The following is a 12,549-nucleotide window of genomic DNA, read 5'->3' as shown; positions in this document are numbered from 1 at the left end:
CAGAGAAAGAAACTTCACTCTCATCCTACACCTGAGCTACAGATATATCACCACTATTGCAAAACTAAAAGAGCTGATGAAGACTAAAGACATTTTTTAAAAAGTGTCTGCATATTTTAGGCTTCTTTGCAAGTTCGTTTTAAATATATCTGAGGACCTTGGAAGCAAACCATCAGAAGTTCAATAAGGCATGCAGAATTTTAGGGAGGGGCTGGTGGAAGAAACAAATCTTGCCACAAAGCTCTAGGGGAAAAAATGCCAGTGTAGGTATAAAATACCGTTTTATCAGATTATCAGATATTGCAAGCTAAACTGAGGAAATGTATTTCCTACAATGCTGAAATGCCTATTTTGAAAAATGAAACACCATTTTAGTAACGTTGCCACACAATCATTCACACTTCAGTCAAAGGGAGGTACTTATAGTATGTCCGGACTCAGAAGCTTCTCCTGTAAACAGGCAGTGGGCCTGCAAGCATTAATAGTTTCAAAACTAAATAAGGCTAACTGGTTTGATTTGACATAATTTAATTTTGTGGAAGATCCTGGGAGCAGAAAATTAGATGGGGACACTCAAAGCTCTCATTTTTCCCTCCTCCCAAAGACACCTGGATCTAGCAAGCAAATGGTGTACATGGAAGAACTCCCAGCTTTCCGGGAGGAAAGCGAAAGCTTGATAAAATGCACCTGGCCATCACCCATCTGTACATTAAATACAACTGGGATAGCCAGGAACTCATAATGGTTCCATTCCTTGAAGGTTAACATGATCGTCCACCACCCTGTGGATACGTAAGAGAGGATGGACCTCTATCTGAAGAGATGTCAAAAGGTAGCTCTCTTAGAAAGCACCAGCTGAAAAATCCAACTCCCAAATTAAACAAATAAGCACAAATTAGCAGACCTTGAAGTTACCTGTGCAAGGGGGACAGCAACTAGGTCTAAAAGTCTGCTCACGTTAACCTTCAAGAAGTGGAACAATTATGAGTTCACAGGGTGGTAGAACAATCATGTTAGCCTTTAAGGATTGGAGTCATGTGTTCCTGACTACCCCAGTTGTATTTAAGGTAGGGATGGGTGATGGCCAGTGAATGAGTCACTCACTCAGTTTCTAGGTGGCTTGACATATACCAAAATGGTAAAATTAACAGTAAAACCAGATAGTTTGGATCATCTAGAGAGAACAGTACTCAAGTTCTACCCGCTTTCAGCAAAGATATAAACAGACAACTACACTAACTCCAGACTTGGGAGAAGAGCTGTGGTTTTAGTGTACTTTTAAAAAGCCAGCAAGGTCAAATGAATCTTCTGAGGGACACTCTTCCAGAGGACAGGTGCCACAATAGAGAAGGCCTGTTTTCTGAGCCCCATCAGATGACTTTGTTTAATCAGTGGGAGCCAAAACACCTCACCTCTGTCAAATCTTACAAGATAGACAAAACCCACAGGAGACAATAAATCCCTCGAATAACTAGGTCCTAAGCCAGTGATAATAGCACCTAGAATTGCACTCAGATAGCTTACTGCAGCTTATCATGCATGGATGTCACAGAGGCCTGGTGTAGCTGCCTACCACTTGTTTGTGCTGTTGCATTCTGGACCAGCTATAGCTTCCACATGATTTCCAGGGGTCCCCTACAGAGTATATAGTCCGTCCCTGAGGCAACCATAAGCATTAGTGTAAAAAAAGAAAAAAATATTAATTCAATAAGGGTTTTGATAGAGTACTACAAATGATCTCTATCATTTTAAATGATGTTACAGTCTCAGTTTTATGTATCAACCCTGGGTCAGCTAAGCAATGCTGTTGAAGTTATGTCTCAGTGTCTGGAGGATATGAAGTCTTGGATGAAGAAGAACAAGCTGAGTCTGAACCCTAGCAATACTGAGTACCGTGTTTCCCTGGAAATAAGACCCGGTCTTATTTTGCTTTTTGCCTCCAGAAATGGCACCAAGTCTTATTTTTTTTTGGGGGGGGGTATTTTTCCATAGTCTTACCTCGTGGTGGCGGCACTGACAGCCCCACCTAGCTGGCCCACTTCTTCTGCGGCCGAAGGAAATGCCTCTGCAGCTGAGAATGGAGTGCCGGCCTGCATTTTGAAGGCCTCTGCAACCAAAAACCAAGGTATGGATTGAATCGATAGCTCAGTTCTCGGCTGCAGAGGCCTTTCTGGAAGGCCTCTGATGGTGAAATGCAGGCTGGGGGGGGGGCGGCGAGGTGAGGCAGGTGTCAATTCATGGGAGGCCTGACTGCAACAGTAAGCTGGTCCAGGGTTAGGGTGGGGCAGCTCCACCCCCCCACACACACCATCACCCTAGTTTGATTTTTAGTCGTGTGCCTCACCCCTAAACTAGGGCTTATTTTGGGGGTAGGCCTTCTCAGGGTACCACCGGTCAAGGATTGCCAACGGGTGATCCCCAGTTCTCTGTGGGCGCGCCTGCCCTATGGAATCAACTGCCAACGGAACTCCGGACTGCCCCCGACCTTCGTTCATTTTGCCGGGACCTAAAAACCTGGCTCTTTGAGCTATCTGGTCTGGACTGAGGGGTTTAATGTTTTTAAATTGTGATTTTAATTTTTTGCGGCTAGACTTAATTTAATTTTAATTTTATATTGTATTGTTTTTAAATTTTGCCTTGTAAACTGCCCTGAGTCCTTTGGGAGTAGGGCGGTATATAAACCGAATAAATAAATAAATAAATAGATATTAGGCCCAAACACCCCGCCCCCAAAAAAAATCAACCTAGGGCTTATTTTGGGGGTAGGTCTTGCTTTTGTTGTGATTGTGGGTGATTGGATGCTCTGATGTTGGGGATCTTCCATCTTTGTCTGGAATGGGCTGCACTTCCTCATTTGGGCCAGATATGTAATCTGAGGAACCTTTGAGACTTACAGCTCCTACCTGAAGACCTGATGGCAACTGTAGCCAGGAAGGCCTTTGCACAAGTTCATCAAGTGCATCTGTAACATCTTTTGAATGACCAATTGGCTCTTCTGATGGTGACCCATGACTTGGTTGCCTCGTGGATGGACTGTTGTAATATGCTTTATATGAGGCTACCCTTGAAAACCAGCTATAGCTGTCCCAGAATGCATCAGCATTAGCAGTGATGGGCAGACTACAGCACCTATCGGGTTGAATTACAACTCCCAAAATCCCACCCTGCAGGACGGTGAGCATTTGTCAACCTGCCTCCCACTTCTGCTACCTACAATAATTATGATTAATGCAGCAGAGTTGTTGTAAGGATATCTTGAGTCCATTCTTGCAAAGCTCTTTGGAAAACTAAAGTTTGGTTTAAATGGTTACGATGATTATGCAGAGCATTGTAAAAATTATCCAACAAGAACATTATATCCATCCCCCTTGCCTGCTCTGAATGTCTTTAATGCTCCTGCAGCTCATAATGAGTCTCCCCCCCATGCTTTGTTAACACAAAATAAAGAGAAAAGAAGAGGCATGCCTACTTTCCAGATGAATTTAGAGCAGCTATGTACTCAGAAATAATAAGAGAGACATGCAACTCTTTCTTCAATTTTGCTTCTTTTCCCCCCCCGGCTATTAGTTTGTGTTCTATAGTAGCTGCATGGGAACATTGCACACGTATATCTGCCCTCATTAGTCATTGCTTCTTTTTTCCTTCTTTAATTAGCAATAGCAATAGCAGCATTTAGACTTAGTCTCCAAAGGAAATATTACAAGCCAAAAATTCTCAAACCTTCCCCCTGAAATGATGAAGGAATCTGTCTGATTCCATCATCACGGATGAAAGTAATGACTGAATGGGCTGGGCAAGAAAGAAATACACCACTTGCTTATAGCCATCAAAATGTTAATCTCCCTATCACAGAAGTTCTCAAGCTTTGCACAGGCAAAGGGGAAAACAATGCTAGGGTGAATTTTGGTAAACTTTGACTTTGCCTGCATGAGGCAAAGGTTTCAAAATAGCGATATTCTCATCCAGTGCTTTTTTGTCATAGAATGCCCTGGAACAGAGTTCTGGCACCTTTTTTTGATGGATTTTCCAGGTTTTAAAAGTAACTTTTGAAAATTTGATGTTTGGTCCACATGGATTTGAATCGCCCTGTCGAGCGTAGCAGGTCGGCGGCAAAATCATTAAAACGGTGCATGAGGGCTGCTTGTGTGTCGAGTCCAATGCATGCGTACTTCGTGCTGGTTGTGATGGCGCTGCTTGGCTTGTGGCACTGCTCAGCTTGTGATTGGCCCTGTGGTCACGTGCTGAGTGCTTACTGCAGGCAGCGACCGTTATGTTTTGTTACACAACTGATGTGTGTGGGTGTGTGTACAGGGATTGACTAAGTGCGAAAGGTAAAAAAATGTCTTTATTTCAAAAAATCATTGGTGAATTGAAAATCTTTCTTAAATTTTTAGTGTAAAAGTGTGACCCCAAATTTAAAAATGAAAAAAAAAATACTAATTACTTCTCAACCACCGGTCCTGCTGAGAACTGAATATACATTTTTTTAAATAAAAGATTAACAAGATGCAAGTTCCAGCACCTTTTTTCTTACAAAAAAAAGCACTGCTCTCATCTCTTAAGTTTCACATATCCCCAGTGCTTTTTTTGTATAAGAAAAAGGTGCCGGAACTCACACGTGTCATACAACCCACCTTGCCTATCCTACAAGGTTCCATCCAAAAAAGGTGCCGGAACTCCATTTTGAGCGTTCTATGATACAAAAAGCCCTGCATATCCCTCTCCTGAGGCTCTCCTGCAACCCACAGTTTGAGACCCTGCATCATCAAATCTTCTCTGTCTTCATAGAGTGCAGCACAGGCAAGGTGAACCTCTCCACTCTTCTCACAACAATCCTGGTGGAGTAAATTGACAGATGATGTTTGGACTATTGCGCAAATAACTAGAGCCTCATTTCACTTGTACTGCTAGGGGAGGGGTGTCAAATTGCGGCCCATGGGCCAGATGCATCATAGCAAAACCGTGCCCACCCCATTGCCGGCAATGGCAAAAAAGCCACGATATGTTGCAAAAACATCATGTGACCTTGCGAGTTTGACACCCCTGTGTCAAGTGTAGTTTTTAATACAGGACTTTTAAAAACAGGCAGCTTTTAACTCTCCCCAAAACCAGTTTACAACCACAACTGAGTCCAAAATTTCCTTTGATAAGCCAGACATTTGTTAAGTGAGTTTTGCCCCATTTCACAACTTTTTTTTTTTGCGCTATGGTTGTTAAGTGAATGTCTACGATTGTTAAATTAGTAACACAGTTAAGTGAATCTAGCTTCCCCGTTGACTTCACTTGTCAGATGATCACAAAAAGTGATCACATGACTTTAGAACAATGCAACTGTCATAAATATAGTACATGCCAGTTGCCAAGCCTCTGAATTTTGATCATGTGACTGCAGGGCTGCTCTAACAGTTGTGCGAAAACCAGTCATAAGTCACCTTTTCCAATGCCATTGTAACTTCAAATGGTCACTAGATGAAGTTGTAAGTCAAGGACTATATGGAATAGCTGCTGCTTTTTTGTCTGTCTGTTTTTCTTGTTTTGATATTGTCGTACTATTTCATTTTTTTTAAAAAAGTTCTTTGTCATTAAATTTATAACCATTTATTTATGTCATTTAGGACAGACATGTCAAACTTGTGATGTCACGTGGCATTTCACGATGAATTGGAACTTTTTCCCCATTGCCAGCAATTGGGGGGACGTAGTTTCCTTGTGATGTGTCTGGCCCGCGGGCCAGCAGTTTGACAACCCTGCTAGGACAGGGGTCTTCAAACTTGGCCCTTTTATGACTTATGGACTTCCAGAATTCCTCAGCCAGCGTGCCTGGCTGAGGAATTTTGGGAGTTGAAGCCCACAAGTCATAAAAGGGCCAAGTTTGCAGACCCCTGCTCTAGGACCTCAATATTGCATTCATAACACACCCTCTCCAATTTTCCCCCAAAGAAGCCTTGTGAGCTAGGATGGATGGAAAGATGGTACCATATAATTATTTATTCATTTGTTCCTATTTGCTGTAGGTGTCATTGTGCTGCCTAGTTTATATATTAGCTAGATTTAAATCCCAACTATATTTCAGGAGCTGAAGACAGCACACAAAGTGCTCCCTTCTCCTAATTTTTATTGGAGAACTCTGTGAGGCAGATTGGAATAGGAGTAGCGCAAAATCACACAGTGAGTTTCCATGGCTGAGTGTGGACTTGGACTCAGATCTTCTCAACCCTAGTCTAGCACCTTAAGCACCACTTCATTCTGGCTGCTGCTGTTAGCCAGCCGGGGACCAAACTTGATATGTTGTAAAGGATTTAATAAGGGTGTGACAAAGTGAGAATGGGAATATTGCTTAAAAATGTGAAGTTAAACTGAATCTTAGAAATTTCTCTTTGCTGTGGATGGTCCTCATGTTCTCTTTTTGCTAATAGCTTTCCCCTCTTTTATTTATATAGTCACATCAAGATGCTTAAGAGCATTTAAGAGTTGAAAAGTTATGCATTCCTAGTTGTGGTAGGTATTTAGAGCATATTCTATGATTAATGCATGAATATATTTTGATGAAAGCTCTAGTATAAACCAGATGGCAATTCCAGATCAGGGTGTGGCAAGGGAGGGGGGAGGGAGGGGAGGAGGGAGGGAGGGACAGACGGATGGAGGGAGAAAGGAAAGAAAAAAAGAAAGAAAGAAAGGAAAGAGAAAGGAAGGAAGGAAGGAAGGAAGGAAGGAAGGAAGGAAGGAAGGAAGGAAGGAAGTCCTAATTCATTGCTTGTACTATGTCATGCTTTAGAAAACCCCTGGCATAAACAATATTTTGAATGATGAGCAACTTGGGCATATTAGTAAGAAAGATGCAGGACAGTTGCAGAAACCTATCAGTCAACAGATCAAGTCTTCCATTATGCTGTTAATAATGGTGCCAAGGCAAACCTGGGAAACGACTGATTGTCAGAATTAAGTATTTGGAATTTTATTTGATAAAAGGTGAAAATTAATGATAAATTTGTTTTGCAATTTCACCAACTCAACACTCTGCAGGAATTCAAACATAGCTTACTTGTGACATGCATCTGTTATTAAGGGGATTAGCTTTGAGGCAGTTGTGCATCTCAAAGCATTATGAATTAGATTAGTCATGTTTATTTAAAGAATGGATATCCCACCTGATTCCACAGACTCCAAGCAGCTCACATAAAAAATAAGCATAGCAATACCTTAACATAATAAACAAAACTGATCGGCATCATTGAAATGACGTATTATATGACTGGCCCTCACATTCCAGAAGCCTGACAAAACTGCAGCATTTTGGTAACCACTTGGGCCTTGGAGGATAGTTGCAGTTTGACAGGAAAAGCCTGCTTGCAATCCCTTGCCTCTGACAATGCTTCCTGAGCTGACTGCACAGGTTTGACAATCCCTTGCCTCTGACAATGCTTCCTGAGCTGACTGCACAGGTTTGACAGGAAACCATCTCATGGGCAATACAGACCGAGTCGCATAGGTGTAATGTGGTCTCACCCACTAGCTGAAGTTTGCAGGGAGCCTTCAAAAGCAGCCCTGAATGGAAGAGCCTGCAACTATGGAGTTAATGAGGACATGGGTGATTGTTGCCAGGTCCTTCTGCTCCAAAAAGGATTCCAACTTGGCATATCAACCAAAAGCAAGCAAAGCTCTCCTGGCTATAATCTCCACATTCTGATCAAGCTAAGTCACGAATCTAGAAAACATGTCTAAGTCATCAATCAGTCTTACCTCTTCAAAGGCAGCACAACCCAGTTTACCACCGGCTCTGATCATTCTGGACAAACAACTCCATTTTGCTGGGATTCAGTTTCAACTTGTACCATCTCAGCTAACTTCTGTTGCCAGACATCAAACAAGAATAGGTACTGCATTTCCTGAAGTACATAATTGGGTATCATTGGCTTGCAAGCTCACGGTTAACCTCTCCTAGTGATTTAATAAAAAACCAAGCTCTATGACACCCATAAGGAGCAAGAAGGAGCTCGATTGCTCATTCCCTACTATTACCATGTAGAATTGACTCCTTAGGTTGCAATAGGGGATGAGACAGTATACAGGGTGGAGGTACAAAAACTATCCATATGGTGTAGTAACAACAACTTGCACCTAAACATTGGCAAGATGAAAGAGATGGTGTTAGACTTCAGGAGAAAAAAGGAGGAACCTGCCCCACTTTACATCGGGGAGGACTGTGTAGAGAGAGTTTCCTCCTTTAAATTTCTGGGAGTCTACCTCTGTGAAGATCTGACCTGGAAAGTTAACACAACCCAGATAGCTAGAAAGGCCCAACAAAGGCTTCACTTTCTTAGGGTCTTGCGGAAGAACAGGGTAGAACAACGGCTAATGACCCTCTTTTACCGGTCTACTATAGAGAGTGTCCTCTCGTATGGTATTGTGGTTTGGTATGCTGGTCTGACAGCCGCGGACAGGAAAGTACTACAGAGGGTAGTGAGCACAGCACAAGACATTGTGGGCTGTTCCCTGACACCACTGGATGACATCGCCAGGGCTCGTTGCCTTGGAAGAGTGAGGAAGATTCTCAGGGATGACTCACACCCTGGACGGTATCTCTTTACAAACCCTTGTGATAGGATAGAGCACTTACAAACTCTTGTGATAGGATAGAGCAGACATGTCAAACACAAGGCCCGGGGGCCAGATCCGGCCCGCGAAGTGGTTTCATGCGGCCCGCGAAGCCATCCTGGAAACAGTGAGGGAACGGCCCCCACTGCCTTGGCCCTGGCCCAGAGACCCTCCTTCTGCCAGAGACCGTCAGATCTGTCCCATTCCTGCCCGGGCCCCCATAGGCACCCTTGATGCGAATGATGTAGAGCTGGCCATGCCCACCCAGTAGGCCATATGCACTTTAGCCATGCCCACCCAGTAGGCCACACCCACCCGGCCCCCTGAGGGCAACCGCAATGCTGATGCGGCCCTCAATGAAATTGAGTTTGACACCCCTGGGATAGAGTATATGTAGCTCAGAACTGTGGAGTCCTTGGTGTTCTCTGAACTTGGCGCTTGCTCGTCCTGATGATCTTGCTTCGTTGGGCAATGAAAGATCTGCAAGCAAACAACCATGTGCAAAGAACCCCAAGGACTCAACAACCCTTTCCCTCATGAATCCAGCTACGTGCACGGCTCCTAGCCACTCTAAGGAGAACAGGTAAAATATAGTTCAACTGGCAAGTGGCAAGAGCATGTGTTACCAACACCTTATCCATGTAATTTGGAGTCCACAAAGCCAATACAATTCCAGAAAATATTGCAAGAAGCTACCCAAGTTACCCCCACTTATTCCTGTCAACGTGCAAACTAAGTCAAAATAAGTACAAGTCATTTTATTGGCAAAATACCCTAACAACATGTCACAGGATTCTGAAAAGTGATCATCCTACTCACACTTTTCCAACAGGGCCCCTTTAATCGTGTCCTCGGAGTTTTGAGGTAAAGAAGCCTCCTCAGCTGAGGAAGAGTTCCTTTCTTTACTCTTCTACAAATGTAATGGAGCCTTGCGGCCCATTTAAGTATTGATTCTCTGCTGTCCGTTAAGACTTTTGCTGGTGTTACCGAGACTGCTATGGGATGTGCCCATACTGTTTCTAGAGCAGCTAACCACCTGATAGAACTTTTTGTTGATCAGGCCATCCTGTTTTGGTATCTCCAGGAACCACAGTTGCTTCAGGCCTGTGCAAAGGTTGGAATGCAAATTCCTCCTGTTTGCTATCATGACAGATTGTCTGTGGCTGGAAATTGCAGGATGTGTTTTGTGAAGATAGAGAAAGCCCCCAAGCCAGTTGCTACTTGTGCCTTGCTTTTCATGAAGGGTTGTAACATTCTGGCAAAGTCTGAGGAGTCCAAGAAAGCAAGAGAAGGTGTAATGGAGTTCTTGTTTGCGTATTGAGCACAATATGATATTTTGCTTCCTGCAAATGTTGTCATTCAGACCTGGAATTACCGTTTGATCATAGTCATCTTCAAGTTGTGTTTAATATGGGCAACCCTCCAATTCTTTTAAATAAATAAATATTCCTATATAATCTGTCACTTTATATCCTGGGACTTCTCAGTACACTGTTATTGCCCCCTGTCTCCTCCCCACAATCACATTTTCAAAGTTATTTAAAAAGCAGGATCTCCCATATGACTGTGATGGTTGTAATAAGGATAGTTCAGCGCTCAGACTGATAGCAGTTGTACCAGTTCTTTTCTGGCTGTGCTGAGGTAGAAAATAAATTCATCCAGGTGGAAGACTTATTTTAACTTTCTTTTGTGTGATGTTAAATCAATTGTACTTGTAGTCTGACATAGCTGACGGAGATACATGCATTTACATGCTGCACATGCTATGGGAGTCTACTACCAGCCATTGCTTCCCATATGCAATGAAACTAGTACACATGCATTCCGCATACATGATTAATTACCGCCAGGATTTCAGCACTTTGTGGCACTGAAGCATCTGTCTGCAATAGTATGCCTGGATTTCAATTTATTATTCCATTTTAAGTCATCTTTTGAGGAAAGCTTGCACCGTCTTATCACATGGCCTGGAAATAGGTGTCAGGACACACAGAACACAATCCTTATCTTGCAAAAAGAAAATATTTTTTTAAAAAAGTCAAACTCTTGTGAGCTTGCAAAATCTCACAGGTATTTAGGGAACTTAGCAGATCTGGAGGGAAGGCTGAGGGGGAAGAGCTAGTGCCATAAACCGTTGCCAATCCTTGTCTTATTATTTAGCCCAGCTGGTTTGAATTAGGACAGGAGAGTAGCCCCAGTGAATATAATGCAGCTGTATACAATAGTCCTAATAGAAGATTAATAGGATCTGTTTCCTCTGGCAAATACTTCAATTTCTCACTGAGAGAGTCTTGAAATTTTGGACGACAGAAAGTTCTGATCTGAAGATTCCCCTTTGACCTTCATGGTGCTTTTAAGCATTCCAAAATATAGATAGTATCTGTGGAAAATTTTAAAAAAAAACGTATTACCTCCTCTCCTTTATACCCAAATCCAGATTTTCTTTATTATGCTTTTTAAAAAGCTAATAGAATGGAGGTTAATTGAAAATTTTATGCTTGATACCATTTTTCCAGCTCTTTGCGATGAATTAGTGTAGAGTTGTGATAGGGCCCAGCCCTTGAAAGACGAGCTTACTTATATTATCAACTAATGTTTACCTTCATTACTTATATGAAATAATCAAGTCCAGAAAGTTTGCTCAACTGAAACGAGGCTGGAAGATGTTCTTCTAGTTCCCATGTTGCTCAGTGAAAAACCATCTTCTTGAAAAGACATTGGAATATCACACTCGAGCTCGTTTACTTTGAAATGTTAGCATGCAACTCCACAGAATTCACGAGCCAATGAAGGAGTGTGAATTTCTTATTCTTCTCCTTCTGGCAAGACAAAGGCCAAGCAACGGCGGGAGGGGGGGGGGGAATCCAGAACTAAGTGCTGATGGTTGTATCTCTGGAAATCGAAGATAACTCGCACCGCTGATACAAAGAGGTTAACTCTCTAGTGAGTTTTAATACTGTACAACAAACATTTTCCTGTTGGCAAACACTGCCAGAGATTATCACTAGGGCTGAGGAAAAATAGCAGTGCCAAAAAAAAAGGGGGGGGGAAAGAAGGCATTGCTTTCCAAAATAATGATATTTGAGGGAGACATATTTTGAAATAATCTCTAGGACTGGACGCTGCCCAGGAGAGTAGGAGGCACAAAATGTACTTGTGTACAATTATAGGTGGTCCTTGACTTATGACCACAACTGAATCCAAAATTTCCATGGCTAAGCAAGGCAGTTAATTGAATTTTTGCTCCATTTTACGACCTTCTTTGCCACCGTTGTGAGGCAAATCACTACAGTTGTTAAATGAATCTTGCGATCATTATTTATTTATTTTTATTTTATTTTATTGCATTTATATACCGCCCTTTCCCTGAGGACTCAGGGCGGTTTACAGGGAGTTAAAAATCAACCATACAAAAGTTAAAAACCAATTTAAAAAATATTAAATCAACCCTGTACTATTAAAAACCCCAATTAAAATAAATTTCTCCTCAGCCTGGGCCCGAGAGCTCAAAGAGCCAGGTCTTCAGGCCCCGGCGGAATGATCGGATGTCGGGGGCAGTCCTCAGCTCCACCGGCAGCTGGTTCCAGAGGGCAGGTGCTCCCACTGAGAAGGCCCTACCCCTGGGTGTCACCCGCCGGCAATCTCTTACCGGCGGGACCCTGAGCAGACCCTCCCTGTGGGAGCGCACTGGGCGAAGGGCGTTTGATGCCGGCAGCAGGTGTTCTCTCAAATACCCTGGACCCAGGCCATGTAGGGCTTTATAGGTGATAACCAGCACCCTGAATTTCACCCGGAGGGCAACCGGAAGCCAATGCAGCTCGCGGAGTAGAGGTGTTACATGGGAGTATCGGGAGACCCCCATTACAACTCGCGCGGCCGCATTCTGCACCAGTTGAAGCCTCCGAGTGGTCTTCAAGGGCAGCCCCATGTAGAGAGCGTTACAGTAGTCCAAAT

The sequence above is a fragment of the Vipera ursinii genome (genome assembly GCF_947247035.1).
Source record: "Vipera ursinii genome assembly, chromosome: 1".
Classification (NCBI taxonomy): domain Eukaryota; kingdom Metazoa; phylum Chordata; class Lepidosauria; order Squamata; family Viperidae; genus Vipera; species Vipera ursinii.
This window is presented reverse-complemented; position numbering follows the sequence as displayed.